General features: G+C 42.2%; 1 protein-coding gene across 4 annotated transcripts in view; it reads right to left on the reverse strand.

Annotated features, from left to right (window-relative positions):
* The window catches only part of FYN (FYN proto-oncogene, Src family tyrosine kinase), a 191,683-nt gene that overhangs the window by 80,939 nt on the left and 90,933 nt on the right, over positions 1 to 19,811 (reverse strand). For 3 of the 4 annotated variants that reach the window (XM_053306399.1, XM_053306653.1, XM_053306740.1), the window contains one exon: positions 19,158 to 19,231. The gene's annotated coding sequence lies outside the window, so the exon portion shown is untranslated. Of the gene's footprint in view, positions 1 to 12,601; positions 12,673 to 19,157; positions 19,232 to 19,811 lie in introns of all 4 variants that reach the window. The other variant, XM_053306486.1, reaches the window with a different exon arrangement.

Raw genomic sequence — 19,811 nt, forward strand, 5'->3', positions numbered from 1 at the left:
CAGCCCTCGCTGGATCCGTGATGGAGCCAGCAGTCATGGAGCTGGCAGATGGTGATGGAGCCGGCAGATGGAGATGGAGATAGAGCCTGCAGATGGAGCCAGCAGGGCTGCAATAGTGATCATCTGCAGGGAGAGAGGGCTAAGCCTGTTCTCCCCGCAGAACCCTCTCCGGCGGGTCTCACTGATCGTGAGGCTCACCTCAATAAGTTGTTTGTCTGTGGAGTGAGATTATTTTAATAGACAGTGAACTGGGTATCATGATCAGTGAGACCCAGTTTTTGCAGCAGAGCGGGGAGAGCAGGCTAGGCCCGCTCTCTCTGCTCACGATCAGAGCGGGAGCCCTGGGTGGCTGGATTAGCCACCCACATGATTGCTGGCTCCGTGACGGAGCCGGCGGGGGCTGGGGAGCTCGGGGGCCGTGCGGCATACTCGCATGGGCTCACGCCGGGCATACTGGGGAGACCCCTGGAGCTGGGAGGTGGCTTCTCCCCTCCCCTCCGGGGGTCTGCTCATGAGTAGCCACACCATAGCTACTCACGATCAGGAAGCCCGGGTTTGTGGAGTGCTTGCTCCGCAAACCTGGGCTTAGGGGAGCGCTACAAAAGTGGGCTAGCCACCTGTAAGCCACTGGGCTTGCCTGCGAGCCCGGTGGTTTACACGAGCAGCAAAAATCAGGCCAGGCTCTCCTAGCCCGATTTTTGCTACTCGTGAGAATAGCCCCTATGAGGCTCTTCTCACAATCAGTGAGAAGAGCCTGGATGGGGTTTGCGGGGAGAGCGGGCTAAGCCACATGACTGCCAGATCTGTTATGGAACTGCTGGGGGCTGGGGGGATCGGGGGCCGTGGGGCCCCCCAGAAGTTCCAGCATGCCCTGCATGAGTGCGCAGGGCATTCTGGAGAGACCCCTGAGCCGGGAGGCTGCTTTTCAGCCTCCTGGTCGGGGGTCTACTTGTGAGGAGCCGCGCCACAGGAACTCATGATCGGAAAGCCCAGGTTAGTGGAGCGCTTGCTCTGCTAACCTGGGCTTAAGGCAGGGGCAATTAAGCGGCTTACCTGCTTTGACTAAACTGGGCTCGGCTGTGAGCCTGGTGAGTCTCATGATTGGTGGGAAGTGGGCCAAGCACCCTTAGCCTGCTTTCCACTGATCGTGAGAATAGCTTCCATAAATTATTAAGATGTAGAACTAACTAACATGTACATACATGGAAAAATGTGTTGGCACCCCTCCACGTAAAAAGAAGAAGCCACAATTGTCTCTGAAATAACTTGAAACTGACAAAAGTAACTGGCACCCATCATTGTTTATTCCGCATTTAACAAAAATCAGACTTTGCTTTAGAGTTTTGATGCAACAGAACATTTCAAATAATAACACAAATGAAAATGGCGTGGACAAAAATGATAGGACTCTTAACCTAAGATTTTGTTGCACAAACTTTAGAGGCAATCACTGCAAACAAGCGATTCTTGTAGCTCTCAATGAGACTTCTGCACCTGTCAACAGATAGTTTTGCTCACTCTTCCTGAGCAAACTGCTCCAGCTGTGACAGGTTTGAAGGGTGCCTTCTCCAGACTGCATGTTTCAGTTCTTTCCATAGATGTTCAATAGGATTCAAATCAGGGCTCATAGAAGGCCACTTCAGAATAGTCCAATGTTTTGTTCTTAACCATTCTTGGGTGCTTTTACCTGTGTGTTTTGGGTCATTATCCTGTTGGAGGACCCATGACCTGTGACTGAGACAGAGCTTTCTGAAGCTGGGCAGTACATTTTGCTCCAGAATGTCTTGATAAATCTTGAGATTTCATTGTTCCCTGCACAGACTCAAGGCACCCCGTGCCAGACACAGCAAAGCAGACTCAAAACATAACCGAGCCTCCTCCATGTTTCACAGTAGGTATGGTGTTCTTTTCTTTGAAAGCTTCATTTTTTCATCTGAGGACATAGAGCTGATGTGACTTGCCAAAAAGCTCCAGTTTTGTCTCATCTGTCCAAAGGACATTCTCCCAGGAACATTGTGGCTTATCAATATGCATTTGAACAAATTCCAGTCTGGCTTTTTAATGTTTTTCTTTCGACAGTGGAGTCCTCCTGGGTCTTCTTCCATTGAGCCCACTGTTACTCAAAAAGCGACGGATGGTGCAATCAGAAACTGATGGAACTTGACCTTGGAGTTCAGCTTGTATCTCTTTGGAAGCTGTCCTTGGCTTTTTGTCTACCATTCTCACTACCCTTCTGCCCATTCTGGGGTCGATTTTCCTCTTGCGGCCATGTCCAGGGAGGTTGGCTACAGTCCCATGGACCTTGAGCTTCTTAATAATATTTGCAACTGTTGTCACAGGAACATCAAATTGCTTGGAGATGGTCTCATAGCCTTTGCCTTTAACATGCTTGTCTATAATTGTCTTTTCTGATCTCCTCAGACAACTGTCTCCTTTGCTTTCTCTGGTCCACGTTCATTGTGGGATACACAATGATACCAAACAACAGGCTGAATGACTGATCGCACAATTGGAGACATGTGTGATACTAATGAAAGAAAACAGCTAATTTGAAAAATCACTCTAATCCAATTATTTATGATCTTTTCTAGGGGTGCCAACAAATGTGTCTAGGCCACTGTAGAATATCTTTGTAGAATAAGCAATATTTTATCTCTTTTCACACTTGCTTTGCTTTACTCAATGACATATCAAAGGCATGCAGGTATACATGGGTCAATTGCTTTTCATTTAATCGCTTTTCAGGAGGCATGAAAAACTTTTTCAATGAGCTGTATTGATACCAACAAATTTGTCCATGTGTGTATAATTAATTTTTTAAATTTTAAAAAAGACAGACAACAAACTACAAAAAGGATACTGAACAGATTTTTTAAAATACTACTGTGTTACTGAGGCTGTTCCCATGCGCAGGCAAAACTGGGCTAAGGAAGCCCAGCCCAGTTTTGCCTGCACATGAGAACCCTGCCTGGCCCCCAGTGGTGGTGAGGCAGCAAACCCATCTCTGGAGCCAAAAAGAGGTTAAGAGAAGAAGCACTCCCCCATCCCCATTTTTCTGCTCATTTGCCATCCCCGGCTGCTTGGATCTGGGGCTGGGAGACTGTGGGGCTCCCGGCCAGTGTCAGAGGAATTGCCACAATGCACTGCACACTTGCACAGTGCATTATGGCAGTTTTGGGGTGGGGTGGGATGACACTTCCCAGCCTCCGACCCTCCGGATGCAGCTGGCAATTGTCTGGGCAGGTGATCCGCTCACCAGCAAAGACAGAAAGATTGTGCTAGCAGCCTTCCTCCCCACTCTACCTCAAGCCCTTTCTCACTGATCGTAAGAAAGAGCTCACTGACTGCTAATTTGAGAAACATATTAGGAAGCAGATGACTTTTGTTGTCTGTACTAAAACTTCTTATAACGGATGTTGGTACGATATGGAGTGCAAGAACCCCACACTTACGTTGCTCCCAGAATAATGTAGACTGTGCTGACCTCTTGTTGATTTTCCTCTTCCCTCCTCTACCCACAATGTGGACAGGCAGGAACACAGCAGGCTGGTCAATCCATTACTTGTGGTAACTGGGTGTGCTGAATGAAAAATGCTTGCTCAAATAAACTGAGACTGATTCAGCAATTAAACTTTGCTTGATTTGCTGGCTGTAAATTGCTTCCTATTACAAATCAGTTGCATACTAGAGACTGCCATGCAGAGGTGCAGGTTAATGTGGTGAAGCAATCTGTCTATGCAGTGACCTAATGATGCACAATCTTTTTAAGAATACCAGATTTGTCATGCTGGGTCAGACTCTCATAATAGTCAGGTCAAGTTTCTCAATGAGTTTTTCTTTTAGTCTCTTTCATCCTTTTGTAGTTTTTAGGAGATCTCTTTATATATATAAAATTCTAAACATAAATAATCTAAAGTACATGCACATGTGTCACACATCCTTCTCCAAATTCATTTATTTATCTATCATATTTCATACCGCCTGATATGTACAACTCTAGGCGGTGTAGAAAAGTTATACTAAAGAAACCTGATTTACTTGTAATTTATTTCCTAGAACCATTTTATTTATATAGTTGTTTGCAGGTCATGTGCTACCTCATTTTCCATCCAAGCATCTCTATGCAATCACAATATTTTTATACACAATTGTGTGCTGAAGTATTCTACCACTTCAGTACATGATCAGCCACTGCTTAGACATGCTTTTGCAGTCTCATCATTTTAGAGAGCTAATTTCCATTTTCAAATATTCCTCCAGCTCAGTATAGTCTTTTCTATGCTAGTATTTTTTAACGTAAACTGTTTAGTATACATAAGCACACTGACATGTGGTGGATGCTACACATTGGATTTCTTAGTTTTAAAAAAGATGTATCTTGACAGTAACCACTAACCAAACACAAACTGAAGGAGTTTGAAGGTGAAGAAGGGAAGGGAGGAGTGGGTGGGGAACGCAGATAATGTATAGAAAATGCGTAGATCATAATCTGGAAATTTACCAGCAAACAGTTAACATAATTTTGTTTTGTTTTAACAAGAAATAGAGTGAGGATGACGTCATGTGAACAGCAGTAAGGCCATCTCCTAACAAAAAGAGAATAAACTGCTTGTTTCATAGCATAGGCAGATAACAGACCATTGAAAACTCACCTCTCTATGGGGCATTGGAATAGCAGAATGGGTATAGCATGTAGCATATTGGTGGCATGTTATTTTAACCACATTACTGGAAATAAGCACTTTTTAATACATGGTGGGTAGATGAGCATCATTCCTGCCAAAAATCACAAACGTCACATGGAAAGTGTACATGCAAAACTGCTCAGCTGGCTTAATCAAACAATACATTTTACTGATACAGGCAAGGACTTTTTTTACTTACTACAAGAAGTCAAACATTCAGCAGTTCAGAACACTTGCACAGTACTGAGCATTAGTCTGAGGCTTTTTGGCTTGTATCCTAAGGAAGGAAGGAAGTCAATTTTTCTCTTTTGTCCATCCTTATTAAAATCAAAGTGTTAAGAATTTTCTCATTTTCAAAATAGTTGTCTCAAAGTACAACAGACAATACTCTATAGCTTTGCCGGAATGCCGGTAGTTATTCTGTTGAAAAAGGTTTCAGTTACTGCAGCAAGAGAGAGTAAACCAAAGATTGTCCAGCAATCCTCATCCTCTCAGTAGCCTATTTTCTGCATGGGCGGTTTTGTCCTTTAGTTTGTTCAGCATAGAACCTAATCATGTCATCCCTAATTGTAAGTGATACATACTCGTACATCTGTTTTCTCTGTAGAGCCTTTTAGAATTCTTTGAAGGGCACAGGAAGGATGTGGGCTCCTTTTTAGATTCAAATGAGGCAAATTAGCCTTACATTGGGTGTTACAAAGTAATGCCTATGTTACATTTCAGCGTGAGAAAGAGGAAGGGAAAACACACCATTCTATGTAGGTTAACAACTTTGCCAAACTTCATTTTGCCTTCCCGCTCAAACTGTTTTGAAAACTTGATTTTTCAAGATAAAGTGTTGGGAATGGTTGCCAAGAGGTATGTGGGGGAAGGAAGAGGAAGAAGACTGTGCAAAACAGTTTATGTAAACAAAGGAGAATAGCCTCCTTGTATTATGCTGTTTGAAGGCTGGATTTCATTATTATCTTTTTGCAATGCCAGTGCTATTGTTCTTTTGCATATATATATGAAATGTACACATTTTCTCCTACTTCTCCTGTGGAAGCCAAATTCCATGGCTTCCCTACAAATTCCATGACTTCCCTATCATTGCATCAACTTAAACAGCCTGTAAATTGTGCTTCCCTGTGTGGTGGGCACTAATGCTATCTGGCACTTGGGTTACATCTGATTGCACCCTCTGTGCAAGTGCAACTGGTTCAGCCACAGGATCCATGGATGTGGTTTCAGCACCAGAGCCCAGCCTTGAAATTTATGAAGCAAGAATCCATTGAAGTGCTCTTGAGCATGTGCCAAGTGCAACTTGCTATTTGTGCCATCAAGAATTCACATGTTTAAAAATAATGTGGGTGTATGTGTATGTGTGGGATTATGATGCTTAACGCAGCTGTGGGGGTGTGTGTGGTCCAGAGGCCTTTAGGCGATGATGGTTAACTTGTAGGGGGGGCCTCCAGAGGGGGGCCTCCAAAGGCCTTTAGGTCCAGGCTCCAAAATCACTTAGGTGCGCCCCTGCTACAGTAGCACCAGTGCAGCATTAGCTGGTACTACACCAGCGTTTCTCCTGTTGTACCACTGCTTCATTAGTCAGGAAGCCCAACACTGACAGGACAAGAAAGGTCAAAGTGCAAGCAAGCAAGTATGAACAGTATATGTAGAAACATATACAGACTGAGTGCAGAACAGATGAAAGCAAACTGTAGGAAAAGGAAAAAGAATAAGAGCAGCTGGAAAGTGAAACAAAGACCAAGGCCACGATTCAACATACAAGTGTGTGCTTAAGGCCATTAATTTTATGTAACTGCACCTAATTCTGGGATTGTACTCCAAGTGAGAAACCGCAAACAACTAATGAATTTACGACTACATGTAGGCTGGAACGGATGACAGAAGGTGGGCACATGTATGTGTGGGAGATTAGCTGATGATGAATGAAGTTATCTTTCTCAGCAAATGAATGCACTGTTCCAGATCAGTTGTGGAAGTTTGACAGAACTTGGCCAGGAGTCTTGCTTTACTATAACTGAATGTGAGATTAAATTAAGACTTGTTTTGGAAGTTCTCAATGTGACAGAATTTTCAAACTCAAGAAGTACAGACTGGTGAGCCTTTACTTATGTGAATACTTACTATATTGTGATATGGGGGTGGGAGGGCGGGCTGTGGGACTCTCACCCATTATCTGCACCTTTGTTTTAGGGAAACTCACTTTCATCTCTTTTCCAAGAGCAAACTGTTTTAATTTTTGTTGGTTATACTCCTTAGTGTTATATATTTGCAAAATGCCTGCCATTATTAAATGAAGGTAGGCTGAAGGAGTAAATTAATATTGGAAGGTCCCCTTCATTGAAAGATATGTTGTACCCTGCCTCACAAGGGTCCTTGTCAGTGAGCCATGTTATGTATAATCACTATCCCCCATCATCACATAGGTAGGAATAGCATCTATTTGGATAAAAAGGAAGTTGTAGGCATTTTAGGTAAAATCTGCTCTCCATTCTTCACCCCTGCCCCCTGTCCTCCTGCATCTGGGACAAGAAACAGGTTACTCCCCACAATAGTCTAGAGATACTGATGAATAGATCTAAAGAATAATGCTTATGCAATTCCATGTTTCCTTCACATCTCTGACAAGTGCTCATCTCCTTGGAAAACCCAGATTAGACATTCATCTTCCTCAACAGTCCATCATTCAGCCACAGCAAACTTGCTTATAAGATTCTGTTTCTTGCTGTGTTCCATGAGAGACTCATAATCCCCACAATTTCTCCTTGGAAGATCAGGTGCTTATTGCTCTATCTGTAGTGCATTCTATAACATCCAGTTTATTCAAGCATTCATATTCATGATTACTGATTTCCCCCATAACCTTTAGAAGAACTGTTATCCAATTAGCACACTAATTACACATTAATCACATACTCTGTGGTGACATGCACCATGACTTTGTCTTGTGAATTTAATACCTTGCAGTTTTATAATGCCACTTCATAGCAGTACACACATATATTACTGTAGTTATCAAAGTATGTTACAAGGGGCCTCTCTCTCTCTCTCTCTCTCTCTCTCTCTCTCTCTCTCTCTCTCTCTCTCTCACACACACACACACACACACACACACACACACACACACACACACACACCACAATGTGCATAGCATAAAGGCAGAGAAGTCCATGTACCACTACTTGCAAACTTAAACATTTATTTGCATTGTATTCCACTAGTCAATCATGACAAGTAATGTAGAGTAAAGCTCATATACACTTATATACTTCAAGCAGTATTAAGAACACCAGACACAGGAAACACCTTAGTTTGAATCTGTATGTTTTCTTCCTCAGCCTTTGCACATATCTTAACAACTGTAGCCATCTGCATCTTAACTTCAGCCATAACTGTAGGATGAAATTCCCAAAGAGAAACTAGCCCCAATCAGGCATTATAATGTACATGTGTTTAAGGCATTTGTACATTTGAACATGTTTTTGTGTGAGTGGTGTACATGCATTCATTTAAAAAAAGAAGCTGGGTACAGCCCCTCTCAAATGCAGCGTACAGATTGGAAGCGTACTTCTTTAGATGTGTTGAAAATAATATGTAATTAACAGTATGTGTGAATAGTGTGTGGCATAGTATGTGTGAATGTACACAAATTATATGTGTGTTGAACATAGCACATTAATAGGGTTTCTGTTATAGGGCCAATTTATGTTGTTATATATGATGAATATTTATATACCTCTTTTCAACAAAAGTTCCCAACGTGGTTCACATAGAAATAAATAAATAAATAAATAAATAAATAAATAAATAAATAAAATGGCTCCCTGTCCCCAAAGGGCTCACAATCTAAAAAAGAAACATAAGATAGACACCAGCAACAGCCACTGGAGGGATGCTGTGCTGGGGAAGGCCAGTTTCTCTCCCCCTGCTAAATAAAGAGAATCACCACTTTTAAAAGGTGCCTCTTTGCTCTGTTAGCAGGAAATGGCAGTGTTTCCACCTTGCTCTGGCTCATGCTTCTCTGGTAACATATGAATGAGAGAATCTCATGGAACAGGTAGATCATGTTCCACATCAACACCACTGACCCCCAGGGATGTGTGGCATTGATGTAGGATCTTCTTACATCAGAAGTCTATAATTTTTGGCTTGACTTAATACCCAGACACTGTTTGTCATTGCCACTGAACTCTTCCTCCAAGTCTTTTGGCACTTTCAGTGAGCTTTGGGAAAGGGGGTGGGGTATTGTCTGACTTTGCACAGGACTTAAGAAAATGGCAAAAGCAGTGAGACAAACTCAGGGCCAAACTGAATGAGGAATCCCCATGGATCAGGACCAGGGCAGAGTGGGACTTTAATCTGTACTCCTGCCATGCTCCTCATCTATTGGCAGGCTCCCCGATTTAGCAGCTATTTACCCTGGGAAAAGCCTCCAGTGATCCTCTTTGATCAGTCACCTATCACCTGCCATGGTTCCAGTCTTCAGGGGTGCCCTGGTGTGGTTCCTATTGACTAAAAATGAAAGAAAACATCAGAGCCAATGCCACGTTGAACATCATGTCTAGTTTGGTCCTTACACTGCTTCCATCTTCTCCAAATCCCAGTAAGAGATAAGAATAAACCCATCCTCTGAAATATGCAATGGACTTAAGGAGTCTGGGATCTTTTCTACAATTTTGCACCAGGCTTTGGGAGGAAGATAGTAGTGGATGGAGTCTACCTCTCAGTTTCTCCATGCTAAAAGTGTCTGCAACTATCTGGGATAATTATTGCAGCTTGCATTTAGGAAGTGATCATCACAGTAGCACAGATTACAAAACAAGTTCAAGCCTACACAAAAGAGAATGAAAAAAGGTGCTCTGTTAATGCTATTTTAGAAGCATATAAGATGTACAAGTGTACACTCTCAACACAAACAAGTTAACTTTCCAAAAGCTATTTGGGTTGTTAAAAGAGTAGCAAAACCTGCTCTGACCTTTTTCCAATGCCAGTGGCATTTAATTTAATTGATTATCTGTATATTCAGAGTAACAATCATGCTAATTACTCATGGGTTTTAAAGCAATCAGACTACTGATGAGAAAACAGAACAGCACATGTGTCTGCATATAGACAGCTTATGTTGTGCTCTTTGAATGCAAAGCCTACAGTACAGTGATCTTGAACAGGGGAGCCCAAGTCCACAGCTGTCACATGAGCAGGCAAGGGATCATTACTTTTATTTACAAAGAGATGGAAATTCAACACCTATGTAAGAAATAATTTGCTATGGAAAGAGAGAAAACATTGGCAGTTTCATAAAAAAAGAATAACTTGCTACTGAAGATATTTCACATTCTTGTGCTCAGAGGAAACCAATGCAAGCTATAAAAATGTATTTGCGTATTTTGCTATGAACATGAAATAATCCAAAATACTCAAAAGCACAGGTGCTTGCAAAAACTAAGATTGCTATTCTGCATTTATTAAACCAAAGGGTTAATGAAAGACAAGCTTTTACCTCTCATAATTGGGAACAAAGTACCAAATCCTGGAGAAAAGTTTTTACAAATGGCTTTTATCTTAAATTCTATCAGAGTCAATTAAGTAGATGTGCTATTGCAAACAAGAAATATCAAAAAGGCCACATACACATCTGGCCTGCATTCAAACAAATCTTAAACTCTGCAAAGGCATTCTATAACAATCTATAATAGGTATTTAAAAACTCATATTAAATGAATTTATGTTTTGACTATATACATCATCCATCTTTTCTCAACTGTGGATATCTTGAAATGGATACTACTGAAGTTAATATTTATTTATATCTATGTAAACCATTTTGGGAACATTTTTTGAAAAGCAGTATATAAATATTTGTATTGTATTGTATAAACATTTCACTTTATTGACAAGGGTATCTGAACTGGTGTTATGTGGTAGCTTTAAAAAATGAGATGTAAAGTTTCTAGTTCAAATATCACCTTGGCCACGAACTTGCCTGGGAGATCTCAGGCAAGCTACAGGGGGCACTTCACACAATTGCTCTAATGTCATCTCTATGAGAATCTAGAGATTCCTGTGGGGTGAGCATTCCTATAGAATAATTGTGTAAACTAAGAAATTTTCCTTGATCTCCAGGATGCTTTCCAGATTAGACCCTGCAACGGGGTCATGACATATCTCCAAAGTGTACTTCCGCACTTCCTGTGTTATGACACTGCAGTCTCTAAGCTGACAGCAGGGTGCCGTTCACATTTCCGATGCCTTGTTTCAGATTTAATCACTGTGATTTATTGCTATAACTTGGATGTCCAGTGTAAAAAGGTTGCTGTATTTCCCAGTTGTTAGTTTTTGCGAGACTGCTCCCGCTGCTGGGCGCTTTGCTATTTACATTTTGAATGTGATTTCCCTGAACCGAAGCATTTTGCTGCTGTTGAGCAGGTAATCTGGAAAACACCCAGCTGGCAATGCTGTGCACCAACCCAACAGCCATAATCGTAGATTTTTATGAGGCTTGACAATGAAAAGTGGGAAGGAAGCCCTAAAGAACTTCTCTCCCCACAGACAATAAATTGTGTCCTCTTCAGTGGGAAGATTGCTTGCCCAAACAACTACTGGCTGCTGCTGGTAGCTCAGAATGCTGGAGTGCCAGGACACGTGGCCCTGGGTTGCCCCACCCCCTAGAGCTCAAATAATGCACCATGGCCCCTCCCCAGAGCTGGCCAGGATCTCTGCAATCTGCCAGCTGTGGCTGCAAGTAGGCAATGGCTGGTAGATGATCACATAGATGGGGTTAGGAGAGCACTTGCTTGCCACCAAGGAGCCGCTGGGATTGGGCCCAATCCCAGTGGTACACATGGACAATGAAAACCGGGCTAGGTTCCCTTAGCCTAATTTTCAGTGTGTGTGTGAATAGCTTCAGTATCGGCTTCATGTTGGGTTGGTGTGTTGTCAACTGGAGATTGGGGAAGATGTCTGGGTTTACAGTATCACTCTGGGAGTGGGCATGCTGCATGAATCTCTCGATTCCCATGGAGCCAACTTTAGAATAACCACATGGAGAGCCTCTGTGGATATATTCAAACTTAGCACCAACCTTAGTTTTATGGTATGAACACAAACAGCCTTGAGCTTGGGTTCACATACTTCTTCTTAAATATAGCAATTTAAAAGCACATGTTTGTGGTTCCATTCATACCCGGCAATCTATGGTTTACGTACATAGTACACAAACCACGAACAAAGTCGGACCTCGAACCATAGATCTCTCTTCTCATCTAGTTTGGCCCTCCGTTATTTCCTGAAATTAAGTGGGGGGAGGGGTTCAGGTTTGGGTGCATGCTCCTTCGCTGTGCTCTCTGCCCTTTTCCTAGGTAGATACTGACCTAGCTGAATGTCATGTTCATCTGTACTCAGAATAATATTCCACCTATAATCTGTCTCTGTATCAAGCCCAGTGACAGCATGTAGCAGCAGCAGGCAGTTGTCAGAGACCTGTAGCTGTAGCAGGACCCAGTAATGTTGCTGTCTGAGCAGCATCCCTTTTGGCACTAGCAACTTATTTTTCTTTCTTTTTTAAAAACTTTCCAGTGGTGACAGTGCTCTCGATGATTACAAGCTGCCATCGATGATCACAAACTGCCGTCGATGATCACAAACTGCCGTCGACCACAATGCCCCAGAAGGATACAGTATCACAGGATTTGTTGGAAAACCAAGATGATGGCTGGTGACTACTGAGGGCTCAGCTTCCTTGGTTACTTCTGAGAAGTTTAGCAATTAAGAAAAAAAGGTGCCCAGCACTGTGAGTTATACCAGCAAGAAGGAGAATCCAAGGTGGCATCAGTGGGGTTCACTTCTATCACACTACAAAAAAAGTTGGAAAAGGAAAGGGGAAAATGAGGGGGAGAAAAATCTATTGCCTCTACCTCTTAAAACTTAGAGGGGTCCATCCAAGTAGGAGGAAGCCCACCAGAAGGCACTTCGCGAAGAGAACTGTCTGTTGATAAAAGAGATTCCATCAAAATAGAAGCCCAACACGAAGAAGTACAACAAAAATAAGAAACATTTTTTCCAAATTAACACAATTTTCAAATTATATTGCTGAATAATAAACTTACTATTCCTGTACTGAAATTTATATCAACTATATTCTAATGGACTGAAATGGATGCTAATGTTAAAGCCTTTACTTTTTTCTCTTATAGAATAACATAGTTATATGTTAAAGAGCAACTATGAAACACTTGTTGGTTGTGGCAAAGTGTATAATAGTTTGAAGTGATATCAGTGGGGGAAAAAGAGATTTCCCCCCAGTGCAAAATCTTAAAAGACAGCTGCAAGAAACCTAATACTTAGAAATGGGTGTCTTGATTTTTTTTTTAAACTATCATATTACATAATTCCAATAAATGCTAAAGACATGAAAAAAACTGAACCATAATTTCTGGGGTCCTCCTGAATTCCAAACCACTTCTAAGGATATTTAATGGAAGCTGTATTTGGATTTTAGAGGGGAAAGTGTCATCTGTTTGTAGCAACTTTAAAAATCCTTCCCTCTCCCTCTGTTCCTTTAGAAATACAAAGCTTGGAGAAGTTCTGCAAGAAGCTTTTGAAGATGAATAAATATATTCAGGCCAGTAGCCAAGCATTGCACTAAACCTTGTACAAGCCAATGCCTACATGTTGCAACTGACCCAAAGATCTGCACATTAAAGAAGAATTAACCTGTGCGTTCTTGTTTGGTTGTACACCAGATATTTGACATTGGAATTGCGTTGCATGCTATCATGGTGTCTGCGCTTCATATGACAAATACATTTATATACCGCTTTTCAACAAAAGTTCCCAAAGTGATTTACATCTAAATCTATATCTATACACATATACAGCAACAGCCACTGAAGGGTGCTGGGGATGGCAGGGCCAGTTTGTCTCCTCCTGCTAAATAAAGAGAATGACCCCTTATAAAAGGTGCCTCTGTGCTCAGTTAGCAGGGGATAAGGAGCAGTGTCAGCACTGAACGCTCCTATGCCACATCATCATGTAGGGGTGGTTGGCATGGCTGTTGATGCGGGCTCAGCTTTAAAACCAAGAGTGGTTTTTTTGGTGGGGGGGAGCAAAGAAATCTAAATGCAGATTAAAAAGAAGGGGCAGTCAGATGATAAAGGAGAATTTATTTTTAAAAGGTTAATCTACTTATTTTGGATCTTGAGCTTTACCAGTTCCACAGACTAGGGAATGAACTGTAATACTTTTAAGATAAAACAATGCAGAGACTAATGTTTGCCATTTACATTTTTGTCTGGATCAGCAGCAATCTTCCTGGGTAAGGAATCTTCTAAGGAATCTTCCTGGGTAAGGAATCTTCCTGGGTAAGGAATCTTTCTGGGTAAGGAATCTTCTAAGGAAGCAATCTTCCTGGATAAGGAGGCAACTGGCAAACTGCACCTGCCTCCTTCACAATGCCCATTTGCTGCTTTGACCACCACACTCTCCCCATCTGCTGCCACAGCAAAAACAAGGTGCCTACCACTACCCTTTAAAGGCAGAACAGTCTTGGATTGCTGTTTCTTGCTAAAGATTCACAGTTCAATGCTACAGCAGCATGTTCAGAGGATCTTGCTTTAGCTTCTTTTTAAAGGGACTTTAGGGATACCAGAAAAAAGAGAAAGAGAAAACCTCAGGCAAACACAGGAGCATCTGGGTGAGCATCTCTTGGAAAAGATCAAAGGCTGGGGAGAACTTCATAACTGCAGAGTGTGCGTGTGTGTGTGTGTGTGTGTGTTTGTTTGAAAATTTTGATATACCGCCCACTCTGAAGACTCTGGGCAGTGTATAAAAACATGCAAAACAAGACAGCATTAAAATTACATTCTAAATAAAACTAAAGTAACTAACAGAGGTGGGGGGGGGATAGATAAACTACAGGGTAAAAGCCTGGCGAAAAAGAAAAGTCTTCTTTTTCGAAGAAGACTCCTCCAAAAAGAATATCCTCCAAGAATATCCCTTTGCGATACTGTACCCACTTACAGTATGAATCCATTTCAGTCCTATGCTTGAAAATAAGTTCTGCAACATCTAAGACAATGAGGCTATCCACACGTCCGTGCAAAACTGGGCTAAGGAAGCCAAGCCCAGTTTTGCATGTGTGTGTGTACCACTGGGATACATCGCCAGGTATACACCATGGCGGCAAACCCGTCTATAGAGCCTCCGTCTAAAACGAGGTTAAGGGAGCATGCACTTCCCTAATCTCAGTTTTTTGCTTGTCTGTCAGCTGCAGCTTCAATCAGCCATGGTTAGCAGACTGTGGAGCTCTCAGGAAGGGGGGGGAGACCAATAATGCACCATGCACTAGCACAGTGCATTACTGGAGATCCAGGGGGTGGGTTGACGTAGGTCGGCACCCCAACCCTCTGAGCTATTGGGAGCACCCACTCATCTGGGTGGCCAATCCGCCCACCCAAGGAATGGGAACTGCTCATGTGTGGAGAGGTAAGCTCTTCAGGGCTTCCTCCCTGCTGAACCCTATTTCCCTTTCTCACTGATTGTTAGGTAGGGATGCCAAAGGATAGAGAATGTATTTAACCAATATGACCCATGCTCCCCATAAGTACTTTGATGCCTTACTGCACTCTTCCTAGTCAGCAAAGTCATTCCTTGGTTTAAACATTTGATTTTGATCTTTTAAAAAGTCATATACTTTTCTATGTAATTACAGAAGGTTATTTAATTTGCTATATAATTCAGATTATATAGAAAAGATTAGCTGGTGTTAATATAACCATCAGTTTTCTCTCTCCCGTCAGAAATTAAGGCTAGCATGCACAGTTGTAAATTGATAATTTGTTTCATTCTTCTTTCTTTTCAGTTCAGACAATTTGTGAAATCAGAATTTGTTGGGGTTAATTCCTCACCAGTACAATTCACTCAATGACTACTTTACCGTTTTTGAGGGGTTTTTTAAAAGTGGAGATTATTGCTTTTATTAATTTCAACAGAATGATAACATGACTAAAAGCAACGATCTCCACTTTAAAAAAAATTAACAGCCAAGACGACATTGCAGCAGCGCAGATCATGTGGGAGTGCACTCCACGCTTCCACCAATGGTGAAGGACCATTGCGGGGGGGGGTGGCAGTAGGTTTTGTGCAGCCTTCCCCCCCCCGCCCACCTCCTGGTCATGTGAATACCTTTAATAATATTTTCTTATAAGAGGAGAAAATTGTTTGATCAAAGAATACACAGAAGGAAACAACTGTGGAGAACACCATCAGTTTTTTTGCTGTACAAAATTACACAAATTAAAAGTTTGTTGTTCCGTATGTCAGGAAAGGCTTCTTTATATCACATACCAGAATTGTCCTTTATTCAAAACTCCATTTTGAACTTGTTTGACCTCATGTTTAGCTCTATGTATGCTTATTCCCCAGCCATGGAGCCAACCTGCTTTCTATATGACCTCCTTGTGCTAGGAAAGGCCCAAATGGGGATAAATACCAAGTCATCCATGCAAACAGATGAAGCTCACATGTGCTATTGCATCCTTAGGATAGTAATTAAAATAATGGCTGGATTCCATGTCTGGATTCCATGTCTTCAATCGCCAGAGCAATCAGCCAGCTGATCCCAGAGATCTGCACAGGATGTAAGGGATCACCTAGCTACCATCTTTCCCGTGTTAGATAGCGAATTTATAAGTTTCTTTCGTATAAAAGCTAGTCAGTTTTTGTCTGTTGTTCTGGTGGTTCCTGTCTTGAGTTCCTGCTCTTGATAGGATGCTGCTTCAGCCTTCTATCTTCTTGAAAGACTCTTAGCTGAGTCCAAGCTGCATAGCTCCAGAGAGTGTGCAGAAAGCTACTCCGCCCAGGAGATATTTGCACATGGCTTCATGCTGCGGGGTAAATGTTGAACAAAGCCACTTTGAATCACATTCCTGGCATTGAGGGAAGCAACCCTTCCCCTCTGCTCTCGGGTTTTGTTTTGATGCAAGTTTACATGGCATGCCTCCGTGTTTTCCTTCTAGCCAATGGTGAGGAGAGCTTTCTAAAGAGCTATATCTGCATTTCTACAGAGAGTATCTCTCTTATCATACTAATGATTCTACATCAGTGCCTCTCCCTTTTTGCTCTGGTGTTTTCAGAAAAAGTAGCTTAAAACCAGCATTTTAAAAACATGGAAATACACCAAGATAAGATAGAATTTGCAAGACAAAGCCCGATTTGGGTGTGGAGTGGGTCAAAGGTTCTTAAAGGGACTTTGGGGTAAGTTTGGCTGGTGTGTGACACTCTCTTCTGAAGGAGATTAGGGGTAACAGCCCTGTCAAGCCTCCCAGCTGGAGGAAAGCTCCATTAACGATGCAAGCTTTTTATTTCTGAACTGCAGCCTGAAAAACTAAGATCTTGGAGCCTCCTACCTAACTTCAAGCAGGATGAAAAAGGAATCTCATTTGCTTCTGAGCATTTGCCTTTTTATATATACTGCTTGTAACTTGCCCACCTTTTATACTTACTTAAACAAACTAGATTTTTAATAACTTTAAACTTAGTCTGTGTTGGAAGTGCTCAGTTCTGTCTTACCCACGATGCTCCATTCTGAGTCACACATGACTTTAAGGGATTTTTGAGACATTTTGATATAATTTTTAAATTTCTCTTTCACAAGAGGGTGGTGGCAGTACTAGTGAGAAGTTCTTCCTTGAATAAGAATCCTGAACTGATACTGATGCCTAGGACCTCTTTGCACCAGCAATAAAAGATTGTTTCATCTGAAGAGCCTCTTCCTGCTACATTAATTTCAGTCACAAAAGGTGACACTTTCACTATTGCAAATACACACTTTTATCCCAACACTGACATAAGATACACTTGTCAGGTCAGTTGGTTATGCAAAAGTTAATGCTCAAGGCAGAAGCTCTCAAATTTGCCATAAGTATGTTTCTCCAAGTCAGGAAATACATAGCATGAACCTCACACATTTCCTATGTACAGAAACAAGCAAAAAAGCAAAGCTGAATTAACTTGCACAGCCCACTCTCGTCCCACACTTGGAGCAAAGTAGAAGATAGTGGGAAAGAATGAATCTGACAGCTTTCACAGCACAAACCATACAAGGCAAAAAACAGAATGAGGCTATTCTCTTAGTCAGCCAAGCCTGGCTGCCCACGAGAACCGCCAGGATCCACATGGATCCCGGCTGTGTCTTGGGGCCGAACCCTGAGATGAAGCCCGGCTCTTAGCCAAGGTTAAAGGCACAAAAGTGCCCTTAACCCAACTGCCGGGATCGTGTGTCAGCGCTAGCTGCTTGTAGTCTCCTAGAGTGCCTGCCTGTCCTCTGGGGGAATTCCCCCACTGCACTGCACTTGGCCCTTGGTGCACTGTGGGATATCCAGAGGCTGGGACAACAGATCCAGGCCTCAGAGCGATCGGCTGTGCTCTGCGTTGCATGGAGCACCAGAGATCGTGTGGGAGGACGGAGTGTGATCCCACCAAGCACACAATGACAGTCTGCAGGGAAGGCAAGGTTTGCGAAGCCTACCCCCTGCCATCCACACAACAGGTCATGCGAATGGCCCCACAGACATTCCTGTTTACTGTTAATGAATACAGATTAGAGATCCAGCAGCTGGACACTGCGAGTCCTGTTGGAGATTTCTCACTGTTTTCTATTGAGCAACTTTCACTCGTAGCACATTGCTTTCCAGGTGCATATACACTTCACTTGATGAGGGTAAACAAGTAGAATCCAACCACCACCCCGCTCTATTCATTTAATTTTTTAAGTAGCACAAGCATTCTAGTTTGTAGAGTATTTCTAAAACTCTTATGACAAGTGTTACTCATTTTTTCCGTTAGCAAGTTAGGGAGCTGCTGGACAGAGATGAAATTATACAAGTACACATTCTCCACAGAGAAGATCCTAGCTCAACTCAGAGGAGTTTTATAAGCCAGGCCCTTATGTAGCAACATCACAGAAGAACCTATCCAAGTTAGAGTTCGGCATGAGGCAAGAAACAGATGTGGTTTGTCACCTTTTGTTCAACAGTTAAGTGTCATTGTTTTCTATCAGAATTACAGTACTAGTTTTCATGGTAATATAATGATTGTTTTAAAAAAGACAAGTCTTTATGATATTCCTGCCTGAAACTTTAGCTCGAAGGCTTTTAAGTACTTTATAAGAGCCACAGCACAATAAGTAGAAACCATTCAAGAAATTAAACTGTCAAGTGCATTCCTTGCCTCAAGGCTCAACTCGATTTCTTTAAAGGCTTTGCATTATAACCCAGTAGTCTTCACTCAAAAATAAATGGGGGGAAAATTAAAAGGAGGAAATTATTTCCCACACCAGTGAGTGACTGACTTAGTAAAATTATAGGTTCCCAATCTAAAGAGAAATGTAACTAGAATATTAAAAAAATGAAACAACATAATAGGCACAATTGTAAAGACATACTGTATATTACATAATATAGATTTGCTTACCAGAATTTTCCTCCCCGTAAATACAGCAAGCTTTTATTCACCACATCTTTTCAAGAACTTTAGTAAGACTGGTCCTGCAATAAATGAGAGATTTGCTCAGTTATGTACTTCCATCTTATTTACCACACAGTGCATTAATACACTGGTGTATCCAGTAGATCTCCTTGTACAGAAATCCCAGGATCAGGCTACATGCCAGCAAACATATCAATACATGGTGATCCTCGTGACCCATACTTTAATTTAATCCATATTCAACCCAGCATTGGATTACCAAGAGTGGGGATACAAGACAGAAGGGCCCTTTCTAGTGAGCATTTGTGCCATCTCTCTTTCAGAAATACCCATTCCTATCTGTATAAAAGTGTACTTGGAGTTAATCACAGCTCCAAATCTTTTAAACTTGGAGCTCCAACATTAAAAACAACCCACCCTTCAAAATATAAAAATTACTAGCTGGCCCGGGCACAGAGCATCTGTGTCTCTAGTTCTTCCCACTCCTTCCCCCTCCCTCTCGGCTCTCCCCCATTCTCAGCCCCCCCAGCCGCTGCCGTTCCCCCCTGCCTTCTTCCCCCCACTGCTGCCATTTCCCCCCCACTGCCACCATTTCCTTTTCCATGCCACCGCCTCCCCTCCCCCCCGCCCACATGCCTG

Source organism: Hemicordylus capensis, chromosome 1, assembly GCF_027244095.1.
Source record: "Hemicordylus capensis ecotype Gifberg chromosome 1, rHemCap1.1.pri, whole genome shotgun sequence".
Taxonomy (NCBI): Eukaryota; Metazoa; Chordata; class Lepidosauria; order Squamata; family Cordylidae; genus Hemicordylus; species Hemicordylus capensis.